A 26,769-nucleotide genomic window follows, 5' to 3' on the forward strand; every position below is an offset into this window, starting at 1 on the left:
GCGAACTCTGCAGCTGCCAGCCCCTGACTCCTTGTAACTGCTGTTTCTTCCTATGCTGTCTCTACTTCTTCTCTTCTTCTACTCACCCACCCTGCCTCAGCCCCAGGTTTTTATAGGGGAAGTTCTTCCCCTCCCAAGACTGGGCAGGAGGTGTGGCATGCACAGGATCCCTGACCAAAGGACCTCCCACCTGCTCTCAGACATAACATTACGTTACTGTGGCAACCAGACCCCTGGGGTGTCACATTCCCCCCTAGTAAAATTTAGTACTCCGGGACTAAACACATTATAGAAAAACATAACAAGGTAAAAACAACAACACTAAAATACAATAAGGAAACACAATAAGATGGTCACGGCGTATCCGCAACCGGGTGCAGTTTTTTTGAAGAAAAGCAAAGGTGTCCATTTCACCGAAACAGGGAGACGTAACCAGGTAGGGGTCTGTTCTACCCCGAGTCCTTGACAGTCTTTAGTCCATCCTGGGTTACGCTCCAACTATGTACAAGGATTCCCGGTAAATCCACCAAGGATTCCTAAAACAACTAGAAACACAAAATTACACACAAGCAACTATAGACAGGTAAACATACAAAATAGCTTAAACATTTAGATCCTCCAACGTGCGGGTAACTGGCCTCTAGTGGCCCTAGTGGACCTACGGAGCTGACTGTCTGGCCCTGAACTACAGGGTGTAGGAGCTGTCAAGGGTAAACTGGGCAGCTGTCTACCGGCTCTTTGTCTCACTAGGGGTACGGCAGGCTCACTATAAGCAGAGGGTTGATTCTCCTGTTCTGCTTGTGTGGAGTCTTCTGCCTCCTGGACCGGCTGTTCTTCCAGCTCTACCCGTTGCTCCGTAGGTTCTTGGGATGATGGTTGGAGGAAGGTGAGTACGGGTACCACAACTGCACCATTGACTTGAGTCCAAGACCGAGGGAAGTCCCCGAGCACGGTACTAACCATATCTTCCCTTTCCTCTACGGGTCGATGGTCTTCTTGTTCCTCTTCAGGGTTCCTCAGTTGTTCGGGACACTTCTTCAGGTGGTCCCGGGATACAATGGCTGTGGTTTCCCCTCCGTCTTTACTGATGGTACAGACCTTCGGGTTTTCGTGGCTTGAGGGCAGTACGGTGTACGGGTCCTTCTCCCACTGGTCGTCCAACTTGTGGAGCCGTCTCTTCCTCTTCAAGACCTGCTCTCCGGGTACCAGGGGAACAGCGGGAGCATACTGGTTGTATGTCTTCTCTTGTTTTTCCCTAGCCTGACAGAGACTTCGCTCCACGCTCTCCTGTACTCTCCGGTACTGCTGCTGCCTCTCTGTGTCCCAGTCTGTTTCTGGTGAAGTGTCCTCGGGTGTCAGGACTCCCATTTCCAGGTCAACAGGTAACTTACCAGGTCTTGCCCTCATTAGGTAAGCCGGGGTACAGTTGGTGGAACCTACCGGGATGTGGTTGTATAGGTCCACCAGATCGGGCAACTTCTCAGGCCACAGACTGCGTTCTTCCAGGGGCAATGTTTTTAGAAGATCCATTACCACCTGGTTCATTTTTTCACAAAGTCCATTAGTTTGCGGATGGTAGGGTGTCGTCCTTATCTTCCGGCAGCCATACAGATTGCAGAATTCCTGGAAGACCTCCGCTTCAAAGGCAGGTCCCTGGTCCGTCAGCACATGGTCCGGGTACCCGTGTGGACGGCAGAAGTGCTGCTGGAAGGCTCTAGCTGCTGTTTGAGCCGTTAAGTCCTTGACGGGGACGACAACCAAGAACCGGGAGTAATGATCCACGATGGTTAACGCGTAGACGTAGCCACTTCTGCTTGGGGTCAGTTTTACATGATCCAAGGCTACCAGTTCCAACGGTTGCCGGGTGACGATGGACTGCAGGGGAGTCTTCTGGCTGGCCCGGTCCTTCCTTCTCAGATTGCACGGGCCACAGTCTCTGCACCACTTCTCGATGGTTCCCCTCATGCCTACCCAGTGGAACCGCTCGCGCAGCAGGAACTCCAGCTTTTTCCACCCGAAGTGTCCAGCTCCGTCGTGGTATGCCTCCATCACCATGGCTGCGTCTCTTCGGGGCACCACTACTTGCCAGAGTAGTTCATGCGTCCGGGAGTTGACCATTCTGCGGCACAACTTCCCCTTGTAAAGGAATAGTCGACTCTTCTCCGCCCATAGTTGTTTGGCTTCCTCCGGAGCGTCTGGTTCAAGGCGAGCCTCCGGCCGAGTCAGCATCTCCTTCACCAGTCGGACGGCAGGGTCGCTGTCTTGCGTTTCCGCCCAGTTGTAGTGGGGTAAGGGGTTCAACGTAGCAGCCTGCTTACCCCTTACCCGGTGGGAATACTGGATAGTCCCATGACGGTGGAACGCAGGGAGTTCAACTTCTTCCAGTCCCTCCGGATCTTCTCCTTCGTCCGGCAGGTTGGGCATCCTGGACAGGGCGTCCGCGTTAGTATTGGAGCGTCCTGCCCGGTATTTGATTGTGAACTCGTAGTTGGACAGACGGGCCATCCACCTCTGCTCCAGGGCACCGAGTCTTGCCGTGTCCAGGTGTGTCAACGGGTTGTTATCCGTGTATACGGTGAACCGGGAAGAAGCGAGGTAATGCCTAAAGCGCTCGGTGACTGCCCATACCACGGCCAGGAACTCTAGCTTAAATGAGCTGTAATTCTCGGGGTTCCTTTCGGTGGGTCGCAGTTTTCGGCTGGCATAGGAGATTACTCGTTCTCTCCCCTGCTGAATCTGGGACAGTACGGCTCCTAGCCCGATGTTACTGGCGTCGGTGTAGAGGATGAAGGGCTGGCTATAGTCCGGGTACGCCAAGATTTCATCCCCCATGAGGGCCATCTTCAGCTGGCGGAAGGACTCTTCTTCTAGCTCTTCCCATTTGAAGGGCGGCTTCTGGTTCTTGGCCTTCCGGGACTGGCCTATCAGGAGGTCCTGCATAGGCGCTGCCTTTTTGGTGAAACCGGGAATAAACCTTCGGTAGTAGCCTACCAACCCTAGGAACTGCCGCACTTCTTTTACGCTGGAGGGGCTTGGCCATCCCTTAATTGCGGTGATCTTATCGGGGTCGGGATCCACTCCGTCAGCGCTCACCACGTGTCCCAGGTATTGCACCTTTGGTTTCAGGAGGTGACACTTGGAGGGTTTCACCTTTAGGCCGTAACTCGCCAGAGCTTCGAACACCTCCGCCAGGTGTTTCAGGTGGTCCTCATAAGTTTTGGAGTATACGATGACATCGTCCAGGTACAACAGGACCGTCTCGAAGTTTCTGTGGCCCAGACAGCACTCCATTAATCGTTGGAAGGTTCCTGGGGCGTTGCAGAGTCCGAACGGCATGCAGGTGAACTCGCTAAGTCCCATCGGGGTGGTGAATGCGGTCTTCTCCCGGTCCGCCTCTGCTACAGGAACCTGCCAGTACCCACTAGTGAGATCCAAGGTAGAGAAGAAGTTAGCAGATCTTAAAGCAGCCAATGACTCCTCTATCCTTGGTAAGGGGTACGCATCCTTGTGTGTGATACGGTTGATTTTCCGGTAATCTACACACATCCTCATGGTGTTGTCTTTCTTTTTGACTAAAACTAGTGGGGCTGCCCAGGGGCTACAGCTATCCCGGATTACCCCAGCCTCCTTCATGTCTCTAAGCATCCCCTTGGCGTGTTGGTAATGTGCAGGGGGTACGGGTCGATACCTCTCTTTTATGGGAGGATGATCTCCCGTGGGGATGCGGTGTTCTACCCCCTTGACTCGCCCGAAGTCTAACGGGTGTTTACTAAACACTCTCTCATACTCTTGAACCACCCGATAGACTCCTTGTTTCTGATGTGAGGGAGTGGAGTCAGTACCCAGATGTAGTTGCTGACACCAGTCCTCCATGTCTTTCTTAGAGCCGTTACCTTCCTCCGGGTGAGATGGAGGCAAGGGTTCCACAGATTGTATAGAATTTTGATTAGTGGTATATAATTTGGCTAGCGTGGCATACCGGGGCAGGTACACTTCCCTCTCCCCGATATTTATTATGCGAACGGGCACCCTCCCATGGCGTACATTGACCACCCCCCGTGCTGTCAAAAGGGTGGGCCTACTGTCTGAGTAAACTGGTTCTACCATTGCCTGGTAATCTCTACCTCTCAGACCAATAGCTGCCCGGCACCAAATCATCATTTCACTTTTTGGGGGCATGGCAATAGGAAAAGGGTCACACATTCTTACGCTACCAATCTCACCGCCGGAGAGTTCCACTTGTTGCCGTTGCATCAGTGCCCGGATCTCTTTCTGGAGCACCCGCTGCTCGCCGGAGCTGGCGTTCTTGGCAACCTGCTGTAAAAGGAAAATCACCTCTGCAAGACAATTTTCAATTACGTTAGTTCCTAGAGTTATTTTTGGGTGACTCTCATGTTTATCAATATCTACAATGATCAGTCCCTGTGCGGCCAGTTCGACTCTACCGATTTTGAGGGTCACCTCTTTAAATCCGATCTGTGGCACGGGCTGGCCATTGCTGGCGATGATACTCAAGTCGTCGTCAGGGTAGCGGGTAATATCCGAGTCATTCCAGTACTGCTTGAAGAGCACGTACGGGATGGTGGTGACCTGTGACCCGGTATCCAGTAGGGCACTCATGGGAATGCCATCCAGTACCACAGGCAAGACTGGACGTCCTCCCACATATCTGTCGCGCCAGTTCGATGGGCCTGGTGATCTTTTTCCTGGGGGTTGGCCCTCTACCCCAGGTTGTGCCCGTTTAAAGAACAGTACCTTTCCATATGTCCGGGTTGATTGCAGCGGCGGCAGATGGGTCGTCCGTCCTCGCTGTATCGGTCACTGGGTCTTCCTCTGGCCGGTGGGGTCCTCCTTGGTCGACGCCACGGGATGTCCTCCGGTCCGGATGCCAGCTGGATCTTCCCTGGGGTGGAAACCTGTAAAGACTGCACAGTTCGGGTTAGCGCAGCAACGCTCTTAACTAGCTCTTGGACCTGATGGTGTAGGTCTGGAGCCGGGTCATTGTCCAAAGCCTGCGCATGAGCTCCCACAGGCCCTGCCGACAAGGGCGCCGCCTCCTGGTGGTAAGTGATAGCTGGGCGCCTGTGGGTCACAACGCCACCCGGTGCTGGTTCTCGGAGCACCCGGATAGCTCTATCCTTGAACTGTGCAAAGTCCAGATGGGGATCCTGTAAGGCCATTGCCCGCAACTGGGTTCGGTGGGCATTGCAATATAAACCCTCTATAAATTGTTCAGTCAACAGCCTGTCCTCGTTTCCCACCCCATCAGGGTCGGTCTGCTTTATGGCCCTCAGGGCCTCTTGTAGGTTTAGTGCATAGTCCCTTATACTCTCATGCGCTCGCTGCTTGCACCCGTAGAATCTAAGCTTGATCTCGGCTGAGGTGCGGGTATCGAAGGTGTCCCTCAGCCGGGTTAGTATCTCTGCAACAGTCCTCCTCCCAGGTGGCCAAGATTTTACTTCTCTTTTGGCTGCCCCGGTTAGTTGGGCCACCAGGATGCTCACTTTTTGCTCTTCTGTGAGGGGGTACACCTGGAAGAGGCTATCCAGCTTTTCTCTAAAGTCATGCAGGGTATGTGACTCCCCTGAGTACTGGGGTAGCCAAGCTGCTCCCGGGATATATGGCATGGTGAAGGGCATAACTGCAGCAGCGGTGGCGCTGGCGGGGGTCGAGGTAGTGAAGCTCTCCTCCGTATCCGACATCTTCCTCCCCCCTAGTGGACCGTGGCCTACCTTGCGATGATCCTCTTCCGTAGGCCGCGGCTCCGCAGTGGATCGTCAGGGTTGAGGACCTTCCGTCGCGCTCCTGTGACGTCGGCGTCTGCTGGGCTCCTTCCAGGACCTTACGCAACGTCCGGACGTGAGGCGGGGCTTCAGTTCTCGCGCGCTTTCGGAGTCCACGCCCCTCTTCTTCCCGCGCGGCGTCCTCAAGATGGCGTCCAACGGCGGGAAAACTCCACGGATGGCGGGAAGAAGGCCGAAGATGGCGCCGGATGGCGGGAAACTTCACCGATGGCGGGAAGAAGGCTGAAGATGGCGCCGGATGGCGGGAATCTTCACCACTGGTAAGTTTGAAAAGTCTCTTTTTCAGGCACGCAGTACCCGGTGGTTGCGGGCACGAAATCCTGCCGACTACGCCAAAGTTGACGCGCCCCTGGGCCTGTGTCGCGCTGCGCTGCGCATGCGGGAGCTTACCCGGAGCCGGATCTGTGGAGGGTTGTAGTCTCGTGGCGGTGACCCGGTCCGTGCCCAGGGAGTCAAACTAGACGGCAGTCCATTAGTAGTAAATGGTTGATGACTACGCCACCCGTTGAGTGCAGCCAGGGGGCTGCTGCTGCAGGGCAGACCGCTGAGGCCGATGGTGGGATTGTGCAGCGTGATAGTATAACCCCCAACGGGAGGGGTATGGCCTCAGGGCAGCCGACGTGGATGATGGGGGTAGCAGGAACCACTCAGAGACGGTACGGTGTAGTTCAGGGTCTTTACTGGTAACAACAAAAGACCCTCCCGGAGTACTTGCTAGCGGATGGGGCCTGGTCAGTCCTTGAGCAGATGGGATCTCCCCTGGCCAGGCGTAGTTGTAGGCCTCCCAAACTGACTGTACTCTTCTGGCTACCTTGCTAGGAGCTGATGTAAGTAGCCCACGTCCCTGAGTGTACCGTGTGGTGCTCACCCGTATGGCCGGTGACTCGGGGCCTTCTAATGGCTTCCGCTCCACGATGGCGGTGCTGGTCCCACGCGTGTGACCGTGCCTTCGGGCTTCTGGGCCAGAGGACCTGAAATCCCCTGCCTGACGGATTCTGCTGCTGGGTAGGAATTAATCCCCACAGCCTCGGACTCCGGGTCCGGTAAAAAGCCTTCTTAGTCAGGGCGAACTCTGCAGCTGCCAGCCCCTGACTCCTTGTAACTGCTGTTTCTTCCTATGCTGTCTCTACTTCTTCTCTTCTTCTACTCACCCACCCTGCCTCAGCCCCAGGTTTTTATAGGGGAAGTTCTTCCCCTCCCAAGACTGGGCAGGAGGTGTGGCATGCACAGGATCCCTGACCAAAGGACCTCCCACCTGCTCTCAGACATAACATTACGTTACTGTGGCAACCAGACCCCTGGGGTGTCACATTACCTTGCCAGGTTGGGTCAGTGACTTCATTGTCCACCACCTCGTCTTCCACATACGCACCCTGGGCCTCCTCCTGACTTGCTGGCAATTGTGTCCCATCATCATCATCCACCTCTTGCGACAGTAACTGCACTTTCCCACCATCGCCTTTGTGGGACCGTGGCTGCTCAAATATTTGGGTATCGCTATATGCGATCTCCTCTTGCCCCGCTTGAAACGGGCCAGGCGAGAGGCCCGAATCTATAAATGGAAAAGAGAACAGCTCTTCAGAGTGTCCAAGTGTGAGATCAGTCGTCTCTGGGCACTCAGCATAGTGGGAGGAAGGAGGATCAGAGTGAGGAATTTGTGGTCCAGACTCACGGCTACTGAGACTGGACCATGTGGAAGACAGGGTGGTGGTGGTGGTAGAAAACTGACTGGAAGCATTATTTGCTATCCAAGCAACAACCTTTTCACACTGATCTGGTGTTCCGCGGCCCCCTACAAAGTGGGACAGGAAGATAGGGCAACATGATGTGAGTGCTTGTTGTGGTGCCTCAGCAGGCACAATTTCAGCTTGCCCACGGCCTCCGCCTCTGCGTGCACCATCACCATCACTTCCACTTTCCAGTCATTTTGCCATGTGCCTTGCCCATTTTAAATGGAGTGTAATATTTGGCACGCTCCAAAAAATATTGGATCTTGGATCACGTCTGATGACCATGGTTTTAGGCAGTTGCCTTATAATATGGCATTGGTCAGCGACCAAGTTTGAATAGTTTTAACTACACACAACTAGCAGACTTTAAATGAAGTATAATATTTGGCATGCTCCAAAAAAGTCACGATTATTACCGCAGTAATATCAGATCACGTCTGATGACCATGGTTTTAGGCAGTGGCCTTATAATATGGTATTGGTCAGCGACCAAGTGTGAATAGTTTGAACAACACACAACAGGCAGACTTTAAATGGAGTATAATATTTGGCACGCTCCAAAAACTGTCACGATTATTACCACAGTAATATCAGATCACGTCTGATGACCACGGTTTTAGGCAGTGGCCTTATATTATAGTACTGGTCAGCGACCAAGTGTGAATAGTTTGAACAACACACAACTGGCAGACTTTAAATGAAGTATAATATTTGGCACGCTCAAAAAATATCAGGATTATTACCGCAGTAATATCGAATCACGCCCGATGACCACGGTTTTAGGCAGTAGCCTTATAATATGATATTGGTCAGTGACCAAGTGTGAATAGTTAGAACAACACACAACTGGCAGACTTTAAATGGAGTATAATATTTGGCACGTTCAAAAAAATGTCACGATTATTACCACAGTAATATCGGATCACCTGAGATGATGGACATGTTTCTCTGCTTCCGCAATACAGCAATGCTATTAAAATCTAACAAATCTGGCTGTATGCTACTACCAAGCTAATTGAGAAGCAAAAATGGTGTATTATATTGCTTTTCAAGCAAATAATCAGGATTAAGAGCAAAATGAATATTAGCCCTGATATCTAGGGCAATGGATATCAGTAACAGCAGCAGACAAAACGTGCTATTCTGCTCTATACACTCACTGAGCACCGAGCATTTCGAACACTGAGATGCTCGGGCGAGTACCGAGCAATTGCAAGCACGCTCGCTCATCACTAGCAGCTATCATCAGGTACAATGAGTGTTCATTCTGGTTGCATACATGTCTTACACTGTCTAATAACTTGATTGATTTTTTCCAAAAGTCATTGACAGATGCATGCTTTTTAATACAATCTACACTCAGAAATGCGTCAAAGCAGGAAAGGTTGCTTGCATTCCTACACAGTTTGGTGCTGAAACGTACCAAAAAAAACCTCTTTGGAGCCTGTTAAAATCTATTTTTTATTCTACAATATTACCTCTCTTATCTGAAATTTGTGTACGGGCAAACTATTGCAGTATGGATAGCGTATTACATGGTTCCAGCCGAGGATTATTGCCATATACTGAGTGCCGCTGCAAAAAAAAATCTATTGTTTTATCTATTGATACCGCTGTTACCTGCTTTTAGAATAGGGACAGGTGCTAGGTACCATCAGCTGTAAATGAGTGTTCATATTCTGGTCACATACATTTTTTCCACAGTGCATAATTGATTGATCTCTTCCATGCACTCGTCGACCGATTCATAATTTTTAACCGTGATCTTTACTCACAAATTCATGAAAGTAGGAAGTGTTGCTTGAGTTCCTTCACAGTTTAGTGCTGCAATGTACCAAAAAACCTCTTCGCATCCGGTTAAATTCTAGTTTTTATTGTACAATATTACCTCTCTTATCTGAAATTCGTGTGCGGGTGAGTTATATCAGTTGGGATAGCGTCTTACAGGCATCTAGTCAGGGATTATTGTATTATACTCCGTGCTGAAAATGAAAAATTCTATTCCATCTATTCTATATTGATAGCGCTGATAGCTGCTTTTAAAATAGGGACAGGTGTTAGATGGTATCATCAGCTGTAAATGAGTGTTCATATTCTGGTCACATACATATCTTCTACAGTGCATAACTTGATTGATGTTTTCCATGCACTCATTAATCGATTCATTTTTACGGTGATCTGAATTCAGAAATGAATCAAGGTTGACAGAAATTTATCATAGTTGACTTGATGTACAATACAAAGTTATATTGTGGTACCGTGTTAGCCACAAAAATCGATGTAAATACTATTATGCCAAAAATGACAAAAGTATTCTCGAAGTGATACCTTTATTGGCTTACCAGAAAAAAAGATATATATATATTTATATACTATATATATATATAGTATACATATATATATATATATATATATATATATGTATATGCAAGCTTTCAGAGCACAGAGGCTCCTTTGTCAGGCAAGATTCCAAATTAATTCAAAAGACAAAAGGCACAACATTTGAGAGATGTTACAACAAGACATTTGTTCATGAGGTGTAAGTTGTGATGCCTCCTACTGCTAAATTAGGGAGATCAAATTAGTTTTTTTTGTTGCAAAATGAGAGGCCTTGGGAATGTTTAATTATCTGGAGGTGTGAATTGTGTCCATGTAGTGAGTCATAAACCCAGGTGTTATATTTAGTCCTGTTGTCAGTGAATTGAACATCCTTATCAATTTGAATTCCCAAATTTTTCTTTTTTTTTTCTCTATTGCTCTTGAAGTGACCTTTTAGGTATTAAAACTTTTAGATCTTTCATACAGTGTCCCCTGTCAGAGAAATGTTTCCCCACAGGTTTGTCAAGTTTTTCATTTTTGGCATAAAAGTATTTACATCATAGTTGACAGAAATTTATCGAAGTTGGCAGAAATTTTCCAAATTTGATAGAAATTACTAAAAGTTAACAAAATTTAATGATTTAATGTGTCCATTTGCAGTTTCTTTGTGGCTTTGGCATGTAAGAGGTAGTGGTGGGAGACTTGATGCTACTGGAGCTGGTATTCCCACTTCCGAACTGTCCAGTGTTTTGTTTCCATCCATTTCTGGGTGCTTTCATGATGCCTTGCACACAGTGAAGGCACCCTGTACCACAGTCAGCAAAACAATCCCTAAATATCTTTGAACCTTCACCATATTTGACTAGAAGTACTGTGTTCTTTTATTTGTAGGCCTCATTCCATTTACAATAAACAGTTGAATGATGTGTGTTACCAAAAAGCTCCTTCTTGGCCTCATCAAAAATAGTGGAGGCCGCCTGCTGGCACTCTATAAATTGTGAGGGCCGCCTGCTGGACATCCAAGTTTCAAACTTTACACAATATATACGAAAAATAAAACTTGACCACATCAGATGGATACATTATATTGCAGTAGCTATATATGGCTATGCAAAGCCGACTGCTGGCCCTTTAATAATAGTAAGGGCCGCCTCATGGCCCTGTAAAAATAGGCCTTGTCACTTTGAGTCCCTATTTTTCTAAATCAAACAGGATGTGCCTGATCATGTCTCACACACCACATGGCCAGATAAGGTAGTAAAATGTTAAAATGACATTACTGGTGAATGTATTTTTCACCATTGAAAGCAATGCAAAAGTGCAAAAATGCATCAAAAACCTATGTGTGAACATAGCCCAAGGTGTGGAGGAGCATTTTTGTTTTTGGTTATTTATTTTGCCTTATATACAAGTCATTACCCTGAAAAGAATGTTTCTTTACATTTTTTCTAGGAAAAAACATTTTAGCTTTGTTTTTGTATGTTTTATTGTGAGTCCGTAAAAGTGGCGTAATTATCTGACATCTTTCATAGCAGTGACCTGAGATTCAGAGATGCTTCTAGGGGTTTTCTCCATGCTATTCTCATGTCATTTCAGCACTGTTTCCATCGATTTGACCAATTTTTAGAACCCCTCCAGACCTCCGGGGGGAGGGGAGCAGGAAAAATGCTTGAGTTTCCCATTGACTTACATTGTACATTGTACTTGTTACTTAAGTAGAGCACATGAGCATTGCGATTTCCTTGACCCGAGTAACGAGAATCCAAGCATTTTAGTGCTTGCTCATAACTAATCTCCAATCAAAATCTGAGATTGATTTATATAATGAAGTAGAAAAACTTTAGTTGCTTTTTGAAAGAATGATGTACAATAAAAATGATATCATGCTTCTGATCCACAGAGCCACAAAATCCTAAAAAGTAGCCTCCTGGATTACAAATACATTTTGTCATCACATACACCCCCACATAAGCATCCTAAAGAAAATTGGTGCTCATCTTGAACACTTATTCCACAGAGACCAAGGACTGAAAGCAATATTTCCTGATCTACCACTTCTTTCCTAGAAACAGATACTAAACATAAGGAATATCCTCATCAGAAGTGACCTATCATCATCATCTTGGACTGGCACATTACTTTGTAACAGTAATAAAAAAAGGATCCACATATTATCAACAAACATAGTCTGCATATCCAAAACACAACAGAACAATAAAATCCTGGATTCCTTTATATGCACAGCCTCCAATATAATGTCCACAATACAGTGTACAAGGTTCTCTGAAGGTACCTATACTGGGGAAACTAAGTAAAAACTACAAACGATAATGAATTTACAGACACATGGTAAGGAATGAACTGGACACACCTGTTGAAAAGCACTTCTCTGTATTAGGAATCATGGCTCTAAGCTCCCACCTGGGAATGGAGCAAGTCCGGTGCTATGCTACTCCAGTCGCAGGTGCCAACATTATCCTGACCCTTGAGGCAGAGCTACTACGCATGCATGGAGACTGTCCTAATCCTATGGAACATCATGCTCTTGTGTTGTATGATGTGTGAGAACACGGGATGACGAGTCTCTCACTGATTTCTCTGGTTCCCAGACAAATCAGGACGCTGCTGTGTCTGGCACTATGCAATGGTGGGATGTTGTCCATTTTGTTGTTCAAACTAGCAGGTAGTGGCTGTCTGGGGATGATTGGGAGATATTCAACACCTGATCATTAGGCGGGCTATTTATTCCTGCTCTCTTCTCCGTCCTTTGCTGTTTATTTCAGTTCCTATGTGCTTGGTGGCGAGTGTTGCTAGCATTAGTGCTGCTATTTTTCAAGTGTTTTCTAATTTTCTCTTCTGGTTTCACTTCCTGGGGTTCTTGCAGAGGTACTAACCTAATTCTTATCTCGGCACCAGCTGCGTCACCAGATGCCAGCTGTCCCGTGACAGTCGTCCTGGGTGTTATGATCTGCAACAAGAACTAAGGAAAGAAGGGGAAAGCTTTCCCTACAGTAAGACTAAGCTGAATCCCTACGATGTAGCGGGCTGCCTGTTCCTAGCGAACAGACCCACCCTAGTCCTAGGCTAGTCTGAACGAAGACCTATAGAGTAAAGGGAAGGGATCCCTTAAAGAACTAAGGACTGGAACAAAAAGGGACACCTCCTGAACAGAGAAAGTTGTTGCAGAAAACAAAAAACAAAATGACAAAAAGGTACTAGTGGTCCCAAAGGACCAAGAGAACTGAGAGATAGGCACTGAAGCACCTGGCTAGCAAAGCAGTCAAACAACACTGAAGTCCAGCACAGCCAAAAAGGCGGAGCTGGAATATAAAAGCAGAGGGTCACGTGACCGCAAAACACAAGATGGAAAAAAACAAACAGAAGGGTTCTAACAGTACCCCCTCTTTTAAGAGGATCCTCTGGATCCTCCAGGCCCAGGCCTATCCGGTAACCTCTTGTGGAAACTTCTAACAAGCCTAGGAGCAGAGACATCATCCGCACTCTCCCATGAGTTATCTTCGGGACTGAAACCCTTCCAGGAGATGAGATACTGAACTCTCCCTCTATGCCATCTAAAATTCAAGATACGTGAAATCTCATATTCGCCATCTTCCACCACAGGAGGAACTGAGATAGTGGCATCCCTATCAGATACATCCGCCATTTTCAATAAGGAAACATGAAACACAGGATTAATCTTCCAGGAAGTAGGAACATCCAAACTAACCGCAGACGGGTTAACAACCTGAAGCACTTTAAATGGACCCACAAACTTAGGACCCAGTTTTTTAGAGGGAATCCTCAACTGCAGGTTCGTTGAGGACAACCAAACCATGTCACCCACGGTAAACAAAACCTCCTTTCGTTTCCTGTCAAAATACTTCTTGGACTTCTTGTTAGCCTCTTGAAGGTTGCAACGTACATTAGTCCAAACTCTCTCCAAATCACCGGAGAAATTCTCCTCCTCCGGCACCGCCGACCCCAATTTGGAGAATGAACCAAAAGACGGATGTCTCCCAGTACAGCAAAAAAAAAGGAGAACACCCAGCTGAGAAGGATGTATGATTGTTAAGAGCAAATTCTGCGCGAGGCAAACTGAGGTCCTCTATCAGAAACAATATCCATGGGAACCCCATGAAGCTTAACAATCTCCTTAACAAACGCCTTAGCAAGTGGAACTTAATGAATGGTACCAAATGACACATCTTACTAAAACGGTCCAAGACCACCCAGATGACAGTTAAACCCTCAGACACAGGAAGATCAGTAATAAAATCCATTGCGAGATGTGTCCAAGGCGCACTAGGAACCTCCAAAGGGCAAAGAAACCCCGCAGCAGGAGTATGTGAAGCCTTTGACCTAGCACACACAGTGCATTGATGCACCCACTTGATGACTTCTTTCTGCCATCCAGGCCACAAAAAACTGTGACTGATAAGTCTCTTAGTCTCAGAAATTCCTGGATGACCTGCCAACCGAGTCTCATGACACTCCACAAGCAAGTCACTCCTAAAGGTTCTAGGCACGAACAACCTCCCATGGGGAGTGTTAGATGGAGCATCATCTTGAGCTTTTAGAATCTCATTCTCTAAAATGGAGTCCAATGCCGCCACCACAACTCCTTTCTGTAAAATGTTCTCCTTCTCCTCGGCACCGACCGCAGGAGAGAAGCTGCGAGATAAAGCATCGGCTTTAACATTCTTAGTACCAGGGATATAGGTGACAGAAAAATGAAACCGAGAAAAAAAATGTGCCCACCTAGCTTGACGGGCATTCAAGCGCTTGGCAGCATCCAGTTAGATCAAATTCTTATGATCTGTGAAAACCTGAATAGGAAATCTAGCGCCCCCCAAAAAATGATGCCAATGTTCAAACGCGAGTTTAATAGCCAGCAACTCACGATTTCCAACATCATAATACAATTCAGTTTCCGAATTTTTTTTTCGAAAAGAAGGCACAAGGATGTACTCCATCCCTGTTCTCATGAGATACAACTGCTCCGACCCCCACCGATGAAGCATCGACCTCGACCAAAAAAGGCTTGGTCTCATCAGGGGATAGGGGCTGAACTGAACCTCTCTTTGAGATACTTAAACGCTTCAATGGCCTCAATAAGCTATTGGACCGTATTCCCACCTTTCCTGGTGAGATTGGTTAGAGGTTTAACAATTACAGTAAAATTCTTAATGAATTTTCTGTAATAATTGGCAAAACCCAAAAATCTCTGTATAGATTTCAAACCAATAGGCATAGGCCATTCCTGCACAGTCCTAGGCTAGTCTGAACTATAGAGTAGAGACCTATAGAGTAAAGGGAAGGGATCCCTAAAAGAACTAAGGACTGGAACAAAAAGGGACACCTCCTGAACAGAGAAAGTTGTTGCAGAAAACAAAAGACAAAATGACAAAAAGATACTAGAGGTCCCAAAGGACCAAGAGAACTGAGAGATAGGCACTGAAGCACCTGGCTAGCAAAACAGTCAAACAACACTGAAGTCTAGTACAGCCAAAAAGGCGGAGCTGGAATATAAAGGCAGATAGTCACGTGACCGCAAAACACAAAATGGAAAAAAACAAACAGGAGGGTTCTAACACTGGGAAGGGCTCTGCCAAAATCCCTGTTCAATTTACTGGGAGCTGGGTGAAGAGTATTCCCGACTCACAAGCGCTCAACCAGCTGGGCTGCTTGGGCCAAGTGCATCTGTGACTGCGCCTTTGCTGGTTTGGAATCAGTCTTGCTGGGTCTCTCTGCACAGCACATACACACGTGGTCAAAATTGTTAGTACCCCTCGTTTAAGGAAAGAAAAACCCACAATGGTCACAGAAATAACTTGAATCTGACAAAAGTAATAATAAATTAAAAATCGATGAAAATGAACAAATGAAAGTCAGACATTGCTTTTCAACCCTGCTTCCTGAAAATAATGAGACAAAGGAGACATGTTAAATCAAGTTGTGTCCACTAATTAGCATCACAGGTGTCTACACTCTTGTAATCAGTCAGTGAGCCTGTATATAGGGCTACAGATACTCACTGTGCTGTTTGGTGACATGGTGTGTACGACACTCAACATGGACCAGAGGAAGCAAAGGAAAGAGTTGTCTCAGGAGATTAGAAAGAAAATTATAGACAACCATGTAAAAGTTAAAGGTTATAAGACCATATCAAAGCAGCTTGATGTTCCTGTGACTACAGTTGCACAAATTATTCAGAAATTTAAGATCCATAGGACTGTAGCCAACCTCCCTGGACATGGCCGCAGGAGGAAAATTGATGGCAAATCAAAGAGAGGAATAATACGAATGGTACTAAAAGAGCCCAGGATAATTTCTAAAGAGATTAAAGGTGAACTTCAAGCTCAAGGAACATCAGTGTCAGATCGCACCATCCGTCGTTGTTTGATCCAAAGTGGACTTCATGGGAGACGACCAAGGAGAACACCAATGTTGAAAGAAAATCATAAAGAAGCCTGACTGGAATTTGCCAAACTACAAGTTGACAAGCCACAAAGCTTCTGGGAGAATGTCCTATGGACAGATGAGACAAAAATGGAAGTTTTTGGCAAGGCACATCAGGTCTATGTTCACAGAAGGAAAAATGAAGCATATCAAAAAAAGAACACTGTTCCTACTGTGAAACATGGAGGAGGCTCTGTTATGTTCTGGGGCTGCTCTGCTGAATGTGGCACAGGGTGTCTTGAATCTGTACAGAATACAATGAAATCTCAAGACTATGGAGAGATTCTAGAGAGAAATGTGCTGCCCTGTGTCAGAAAGCTTGGTCTTAGTCGCAGGTCGTGGGTCTTGCAACATGATAATGACCCAAAACACACAGCTAAAAACACCCAAGAATGGCGAAAACATTGGACTAGTCTGAAGTGGCCTTCTATGAGCCCTGACCTATATCCTATTGAGCATATTTGGAAAGAGGTGAAACATGCCATCTGGAAAAGGCAACCTTCAAACATGAGACAACTAGAGCAGTTTGCTCATGAGGAGTGGGCCAAAATACCTGTCGAGAGGTGGAGAAGTCTCATTGGCAGTTACAGGAATCGTTTGATTGCAGTGATTGCCTCAAAAGGTTGTTCAACAAAATATTAAGTTAAGAGTATCATCATGTTTGTCCAGGCCTATTTCATGAGTTTATTTATTTTTTTTAATTCTGAGGAAACAGGGTTGAAAAGCAATGTCTGACTTTCATTTGTTCATTTTCAAAGATTTTTAATTTATTATTACTTTTGTCAGATTCAAGTTATTTCTGTGACCATTGTGGGTTTTTCTTTCATTAAACGAGGGGTTCCAACAATTTTGACCATGTGTGTAACACTCTGGATGGGGCACTGCATGACAGATTTAAAAGTCTTAATACTGAAAGGTCATTTTAAGAATGACAAAGGGAAAAAATATGGGAATTCAAACTGATAAGGATGTTTAAGTATGTGACAAAAGTACTCAATCTTACACCGGAATTATTACTCCTTACATAGATACACTTCACACCTCTATTATACTGACTCCAGATCACTAAGCCATACCTCCCACCATCTCTCCATTTGTAACAAAAAAATTAGTTTTAGAACCCTGGCTTATCTTTAAAAAGAATCACCCCATCCACCCCATGCACAAATGTCCTGATGTAGCATTTCTTAAATGTTGTGCTCTTAACTCATTAATTTGTAAGGGTAAGAATGCCGAGCAGGGCTTAGCTTAGCTAGTGCAGGTCCATAACAGTACTCCCACTTTTATGACCCCTCCCAGAAAAGTCAGTGATAGAAGAAAGAATGCATAGCTTGAAAACTGTCGAGCAAGATTGGATCATTAATGTTCTTTTTGGGTACCCAGAATCTCTCTTTAGGACCTTAACTCTTCCAATGAATCAAGTAAAAGGGATTCCCACAAACTGCTTGGTTCCAGAATTTGGTTAAGCTTAAACTCTGTGTCTGGTTTAGAGGCAGAAGCAGGAATAGTCTTTACAACCGAAGATAATTTATTGAGAAAGCCAAAGTAAATAGATATGAAGCACATTAGCAATTTTTAGAGGAGGAGGTAGTTTTAGAAAGTTAATTTACAAAATATTTTGGAATAAGCCAAGGAATTTAGGAGCCAACCTGTTGCAATGAGTCTTTAAACGCATATCTTTGGTGGACAGCCAAACCTTTTCTCTGAGAGGAATATTGGGAACATGTTGATGGTGTCTATCAGCACTCTTCTTTCCTTTAGCTGTGGCTGCAGCACAATTGGATTGTACCTCATTCCAGATGTTGTGAACGTTTTGAGAGACACTGTTCACAGTAAGACGTAGACTTTTAGGTGTAATTGGCAGGGGTAGCCAAACAAGTTCTTTGGAAAACACTGAAACACATGGAGATTTCCTAGAAGGCTTTGAAACTAAATTTTTGTGAGCGAAATCGTCACAAGAATCAAGAAAATTATCTTGATGGGAGTTGGATAAAATTTGTAAATATTGTTCCATAAACTGATAGATTCGCTCACTCTGCTTATCACTTTGGATGTGATACGCTGGAGAGAAGTCTAGAGATATCTTTAAGTTCTTGCAAAGTGCCCTCCAGAACCTGGAAACAAATTGAAAAACATGGCTGGAGACCATGCAAGTTTGGAGACTATGGGACCAGAAAATGTATTTAAAAAGCACTTCAGCTGACTATAGAGCAGATGGAACGCTTGAAAATGGAACAAAACAAGACATCTTGGTATACTGTTACCCAGATAGTAGTAAACTCTTAGACCTCAGGAAGATTAGAAAGAAAGTGCTCGTAGGTTCATATCGAAGGGGACTGAAACACGAGGGCTTGAACTGGGCACATTGAGAGCAAGATGTTACAAACTCTTTGATGTCTTGTTTATATTTGGACCACCTGTAGAAATGAGAATGGTGTTCAGCAGTTTATTTAACTCCTGGGTGACCAGAGAAAATAGAATAGGCTGAAGATAAGAATTTCCAGCAGAGTGTTTTTGAGACCGCAGAGCAACCTTTAGGTGGAGAATTGGAGGGTGAACAGATGTTATCTGGTATATATCACATTGAATAAAAGATCTGAATAGGGCTGATGAAATTTTTCTCAACAGGACAATAGGTGAGGATGAATTCAACCCATGAGAAGAAGAGACACCATCAAGATTTGTATTGATTCAGCCTATTGGCTGACTGAAGATATCCCAGATTTTTATGGTCAGTATAAATGATCACCCTGAACGTAGTTCTTTGAACTAGATATTTCCATTACTAAAGAGCTAACTTTATAGGTAAGGGCACATGGTCGCCAATGGAATTATTCCATTCTGATGGAGAACATTTTTTGTAAAAGAATCCAAAGGAAAGATTTCTGGCTCCAGAGGAATTTTGTGAGAAAACTACTCCTACACCAATTGCAGCAGCATCGACTTCAAGAAAAATGGTCTTTCAACATCAGGATGATGTAGGACCAGAGAGATTTAACAAGATTTAAGTTCTTGTAAAGTTTGAATAGCAAAATCTGAGCAGTTCCAGGACTTAGCGTATTTCAGTATTAGGGCTGTAATAGCAACAACCACTCAAGAGCAGGTTTTAATGAACTGGAGGTAATAATTTGAAAGGCTCATAAATCTTTGGAGGGCTTTAGGATCAATGCGTTGTGGCCAATAAAAAAGTGGAAAGAGACATTTCCCCAACTTGACATGAAGGTGGTTTATTCACAGTCTCTTCAGAGCGGAGCGGATATGAATATGATGAGATTCTAAATCTCAAAAGAAGATTTAGATGTCATCCAAACAGACTGTGACTTAGTGGTATAGGACACCATAAAATATCTAATTCATAGAGTGTTGAGATACAGCTGGTGTGTTGAATAAATCAATAGGCATAACTAGATATTCATAGTCACAATCACCAATATTGAATGTTGCCTTCCCATTCATGGTCCTCTTTAAGATTAGATTTTAAGCCCCAGCAATGTTGATTGGATGAACACTGGTACTCCTCAAATCCTGTAAAATTAACTTTGATTCATCTAAGGGACCTTTCAACACAACAAAACATGTATATCATGTGGCAAGATGCAGTTATAAAGAACCAATACTGTACTTAGCATGCCTTCAGTTTTATTCAGAGGCTCTTGAGGTTTATTTTTATAATTGATTTTGTGAAAAAAACATGGTGGTGTGCTCTACCACATACAATATATTGATGGCATTCTACCCTAGAAGAAAAGAAAATGTTTACTTTGGTAGGAACATACAGCTCCTGGTGCAGCTGTTCAGGCATAGTCATGTACATAAACTCTGAATGTGCCCAGAAACCTTAGATAGCTGTTGGATGCATGCTCATTCAGCTAACAGCTATTCCTCCTGACCTCCCATATACATGAGTGTGCATGCTTTTCAAATGGGGATAGGAGAGATGCTTCCAGACACCTATGAGAAAGGCTTATTTTCCAGAAGAACTAAAAATGAGATTTTGAAATTTAACCGGTTCCCGACCGCCCACTGTACATAAACGTCAGCGCTGCCTGGGCTCTGTGCAGCACCGACGTTTAAAAACGGTGGGTGGTCCCACAGCGCTCAGGACCCCCAGGGTCCTGCTAGCGCTGCGGTACCGGTTCAGAGCGATAGCTCTGACATGTGGCATCACAGGGACCTGATTGGATCAGGTCCCTATGATGTTAACCTGTTCCTATCTTCTAGATGCCGCGATCCATAGCGATCCCGGCATTTAAAAGATAGTGACAGCCGGTGGTCAGCGATCGGGACCCCCCACATACATGCCAGCGGCGGGGATCCCGGTGCTGTGACCTCTGACATCATCGAGACCTGATTGGCTCAGGTCTCGATGATGTCAGCGTCACACCAGCCAATCAGAGAGATCACCAGGGAAGTTTGTTTTAGCAACAAACTTTCCCGGGCGATCTGCCTGATAAATACATTTTTTCTCCTCCGATCTCAGTGAGAGAGCAGAGGAGAAGCACTGTGACAAAAGCTGTCAGCCTTGCCACAGTAAAAGTGAAAAAAATAAAATAAAAAAGAAAGTAAGAGTTAGGGTTAGTCAGTCCTGTCAGATCAGTCAGTCAGTCCTTTCAGATCAGTCAGTCAGTCCTGTCAGATCAGTCAGTCAGTCCAGTCAGTCAGTCCTGTCAGATCAGTCAGTCAGTCCTGTCAGATCTGTCAGTCAGTCAGTCCTGTCAGATCTGTCAGTCAATCAGTTCTGTCAGATCTGTCAGTCAGTCAGTCCTGTCAGATCTGTCAGTCAGTCAGTCCTGTCAGATCAGTCAGTCCTGTCAGTCAGTCAGTCCTGTCAGATCAGTCAGTCAGTCCTGTCAGATCAGTCAGTCCTGTCAGGTCAGTCAGTCCTGTCCGATCAGTCTGGTCAGTCCAGTCCGGTCAGTCCAGTCCGGTCCCGTCCTTTCAGTCCGGTCCGTTCAGTCCGGTCCGTTAAGTCCAGTCAAAAAATATAAAAATAAAATGTCCCGTCAGACTTATACCGCAGAAGAGGTGTATGCCCTGCTATGTTCTGACACTGATGACAGTGCAATCTCAGATGGAGATATGGATTTTGAGGGCTTTAGTAGTGGCGACACTGAGAGCTCAGAAATGAGCAGTGATTCTGCTCCATCCTCAAGCCCAAGGACCAGTACAGCAATAGGGGCAAATAGCGCTATTGGAGAAACGTCTCCAAATCAGGGAACACTGCCCAGTACAAGCGCTGTCCCTGCTACTAGTGAATTGGCGCACGCCAGTGTACAAGGGGCGTTGCCACATGATCTAGCATTTCCCAGATGGGAGGCTTCGGATTCGGCTGCTCCATTCAGCCCTGATTTTAACGCCATTCCTGGTATAAATGTGGAGGTGGAAGATTTTGGACCAATTAATTTTTTTATTTGTTTTTTACAGACAGCTTGCTAGAGCATATTGTCGTGCAAACAAATTTATATGCATCCCAATTCATAAGCCAGAATCCCCGATCTTACTATGCTAGGGCAAATTTATGGACACCAACTAATGTCCCGGAAATAAAAAATTTTTTAGGACTTACATTTGCCATGGGGCTTGTTAAAAAACCGAGCATTCGATCCTACTGGTCCAACCACCCTGTTCAAGCCACCCCTATGTTTTCAGTCGTTCTGCCTAGGACCCGTTATGAAATGCTCATGCGGTTTTGGCATTTTAACGACAATAGTCAATGCCTGCCCAGAAATGCCCCAGAACATGACAGGTTATATAAAATTAGACCCATCATTGAAAATTTGTCAGAAAAATTCTTAAGCCTCTACAGCCCAACACAAAATATTTCTATAGATGAGTCCCTTGTAAAATTCAAAGGAAGACTGCACCTCAAGCAATTTATCCCATCTAAAAGGGCAAGGTTTGGAATAAAGCACTATAAAATCTGCGAAAGTTCAACTGGATACACATCCGCTTTTCGCATATATATGAGGGGAAAGATAGCCAACTAAACCCACCAGGATGCCCTACTTATCTGGGGACATCTGGAAAAATTGTTTGGGAGCTTATAAGTCCATTTTTTCAAAAAGGCTACAATCTACAGTACAGACCAAAAGTTTGGACACACCTTCTCATTTAGAGATTTTTCTGTATTTTCATGACTATGAAAATTGTACATTCACACTGAAGGCATCAAAACTATGAATTACCACATGTGGAATTATATACTTAACAAAAAAGTTTGAAACAACTGAAAATATGTCTTATATTCTAGGTTCTTCAAAATAGCCACCTTTTGCTTTGATGACTGCTTTGCACACTCTTGGCATTTTCTTGATAAGCTTCAAGAGGTAGTCACCGGAAATGGTCTTCCAACAATCTTGAAGGAGTTCCCAGAGATGCTTAGCACTTATTGGCCCTTTTGCCTTCACTCTGCGGTCCAGCTCACCCCAAACCATCTCGATTGGGTTCAGGTCTGGTGACTGTGGGGGCCAGGTCATCTGGCGTAGCACCCCATCACTCTCCTTCTTGGTCAAATAGCCCTTACACAGCCTGGAGGTGTTTGGGGTCATTGTCCTGTTGAAAAATAAATGATGGTCCAACTAAACGCAAACCGGATGGAATAGCATGCCGCTGCAAGATGCTGTGGTAGCCATGCTGGTTCAGTATGCCTTCAATTTTGAATAAATCCCCACCAGTGTCACCAGCAAAGCACCCCCACACCATCACACCTCCTCCTCCATGCTTCACGGTGGGAACCAGGCATGTAGAGTCCATCCGTTCACCTTTTCTGCGTCACACAAAGACATGGTGGTTGGAACCAAAGATCTCAAATTTGGACTCATCAGACCAAAGCACAGATTTCCACTGGTCTAATGTCCATTCCTTGTGTTCTTTAGCCCAAACAAGTCTCTTCTGCTTGTTGCCTATTCTTAGCAGTGGTTTCCTAGCAACTATTTTACCATGAAGGCCTGCTGCACAAAGTCTCCTCTTAACAGTTGTTGAAGAGATGTGTCTGCTGCTAGAACTCTGTGTGGCATAGACCTGGTCTCTAATCTGAGCTGCTGTTAACCTGCGATTTCTGAGGCTGGTGACTCGGATAAACTTATCCTCAGAAGCAGAGGTGACTCTTGGTCTTCCTTTCCTGGGGTGGTCCTCATGTGAGCCAGTTTCTTTGTAGCACTTGATGGTTTTTGCAACTGAACTTGGGGACACTTTCAAAGTTTTCCCAATTTTTCGGACTGACTGACCTTCATTTCTTAAAGTAATGATGGCCACTCGTTTTTCTTTAATTAGCTGCTTTTTTCTTGCCATAATACAAATGCTAACAGTCTATTCAGTAGGACTATCAGCTGTGTATCCACCAGACTTCTGCACAACACAACTGATGGTCCCAACCCCATTTATAAGGCAAGAAATCCCACTTATTAAACCTGACAGGGCACACCTGTGAAGTGAAAACCATTTCCAGTGACTACCTCCTGAAGCTCATCAACAGAATGCCAAGAGGGTGCAAAGCAGTCATCAAAGCAAAAGGTGGCTACTTTGAAGAACCTAGAATATAAGACATATTTTCAGTTGTTTCACACTTTTTTGTTAAGTAGATAATTCCACATGTGTTAATTCATAGTTTTGATGCCTTCAGTGTGAATGTACAATTTTCATAGTTATGAAAATACAGAAAAATCTTTAAATGAGAAGGTGTGTCCAAACTTTTGGTCTGTACTGTATATGTGGACAATTATTACACCAGCATACCCCTATTTAAAAGTCTGGTTGAACACAACATCGGGGCTTGTGGGACCATCCGTAAAAACCGTCAGGGGTTTCCACAACCATTGGTCAACCAAAAGTTTCAAAAGGGGCAGTCAGGGGCTGTACTCAACGGAGAGCTGCTTGCCCTGAAATATAGGGATAAGAGGGATATTTTTGTCCTCAGCTCGATCCACACAGATGCCACAAGGGCCACTGTAGAACTAGGATCCACCACTCCGAAGCAAAAACCTGTGTCAGTCATTGACTACAACAAACACATGGGGGGTGTGGACCTTGCAGACCAGGTTCTACAGCCATACCAGGTATCAAGAAAGTCCTATACCTGGTATAAAAAGTTGGTTATTTATTTGTTTCAGGTGGCCACATACAATTCTTTTGTGTTTTACAAAAAAGCAGGAAATTCAGATCCTTTTCTTGATTATCAAGAAAAGGTAATTGAAAATCTTGTCTTTCAAAGTGTTAGCCCCGCTCATCCATTAGATTCTGAGGATGTGAAAAGACTCACTGAGCGACATTTTATTGCACTTATTCCAGCAACGGAAACAAGAAGGAACCCCCAGAAAAGATGTAGTGTATGTACTAAGAGAGGAATAAGGCGTGATACCCGCTACTATTGCCCACAATTCCCATCATTGCCAGCCTTATGCGTCACTGACTGCTTTAAAATCTTCCACACAGAACCACGTTTTTAAACTGTAAAAATGTATCCCAATTTGTCATTCAAACATTTGGTTCATCTAGTGAATGACACATTCGAGTAGAGCTCACTTAATTTCCAGGGGGGGGGTTCTCCAGAATCTAAACCTTCCATTGCGTGCTTGTTTCTGGAAATCATCCATTGAGTTAAAATGGTCACTAAACCCATAGATGAATTCCCAGAGGGGTGTCATTTCCAAAATGGGGTCACTTCAGGGGGGATTCTTTAACTCTGGTACTCTGAAAAGTGCCAGAACAGCATAATCCCCCCTGAAGTGACCCCATTATGGAAATGACACCTCTGTGGGAATTCATCTATGGGTTTAGTGACCATTTACCTATCTACTTATTTTCCCACCACTAGATTAATTTATACAGAGGAGTAGATTGTAAAATTCGGTCACTTGTTGTGGGTTTCCTCTGTTTAGGCACCTCAGAGGCTCTCCAAATGCAACATGGCGTCCGCTATCCATTGCAGTCAAATTTCCATTCCAAAAGTCAAATGGCGCTCCTTACCTTCCGAGCGATGCCGTGCGCCCAAACAGTGGCTTTGCACCACATATGGGGTATCAGCGTGCTCAAGAGAAATTGCACAACACATTTTGGGGTCCATTTTTTCTGGCTGCCCTTGTGAAAATTAAAAATTTGAGGCTAAAGTAGCAGTTTTGTGTTAAAAATGTGTTTTTTTATTTTCACACTTCAACATTTTAAAATTCTGTGAAGCCCCTGGGGGTTCAAGGTGCTCACCACACATCTAGATAAGTTCCTTGAGGGGTCTAGTTTCCAAAATGGGGTGACTTGTTGGGGGTTTCCTCTGTTTAGGCACCTCAGGGGCTCTCCAAATGCAACATGGCGTCCGCTATCGATTCCAGTGAAATTTCCGTTCCAAAAGTCAAATGGCGCTCCTTACCTTCCGAGCCATGCCGTGCGCCCAAACAGTGGTTTTGCACCACATATGGGGTATCAGCGTGCTCAGGAGAAATTGCGCAACACATTTTGGGGTCCATTTTTTCTGGCTGCCCTTGTGAAAATTAAAAATTTGAGGCTAAAGTAGCAGTTTTGTGTTAAAAATGTGTTTTTTTATTTTCACACTTCAACATTATAAAATTCTGTGAAGCCCCTGGGGGTTCAAGGTGCTCACCACACATCTAGATAAGTTCCTTGAGGGGTCTAGTTTCCAAAATATGGTAACTTGTTGGGGGTTTCCTCTGTTTAGGCACCTCAGGGGCTCTCCAAATGCAGCATGGCGTCCGCTATCGATTCCAGTCAAATTTCCATTCCAAAAGTCAAATGGTGCTCCTTACCTTCCGAGCCATGCCGTGCGCCCAAAAAGTGGTTTTGCACCACATATTGGGTATCAACATGCTCAGGAGAAATTGCACAACACATTTTGGGGTCCATTTTTTCCGGCTGCCCTTGTGAAAATTATAAATTTGAGGCTAAATTAGCAGTTTTGTGTTAAAAATGTGTTTTTTTATTTTCACACTTCAACATTATAAAATTCTGTGAAGCCCCTGGGGGTTCAAGGTGCTCACCACACATCTAGATAAGTTCCTTGAGGGGTCAAGTTTCCAAAATGGGGTGACGTGTTGGGGGTTTCCTCTGTTTAGGCACCTCAGGGGCTCTCCAAATGCAACATGGCGTCCGCTATCGATTCCAGTCAAATTTCCATTCCAAAAGTCAAATGGTGCTCCTTACCTTCCGAGCCATGCCGTGCGCCCAAACAGTGGTTTTGCACCACATATGGGGTATCTGCGTGCTCAGGAGAAATTGAGCAACACATTTTGTGGTCCATTTTTTCTGGCTGCACTTGTGAAAATTAAAAATTTGAGGCTAAAGTAGCAGTTTTGTGTTAAAAATGTGTTTTTTTATTTTCACACTTCAACATTTTAAAATTCTGTGAAGCCCCTGGGGGTTCAAGGTGCTCACCACACATCTAGATAAGTTCCTTGAGGGGTCTAGTTTCCAAAATGGGGTGACTTGTTGGGGGTTTCCTCTGTTTAGGCACC

This window comes from Phyllobates terribilis, unplaced genomic scaffold (genome assembly GCF_046119375.1).
Source record: "Phyllobates terribilis strain yellow unplaced genomic scaffold, ASM4611937v1 Scaffold_1__5_contigs__length_1240528914, whole genome shotgun sequence".
Classification (NCBI taxonomy): domain Eukaryota; kingdom Metazoa; phylum Chordata; class Amphibia; order Anura; family Dendrobatidae; genus Phyllobates; species Phyllobates terribilis.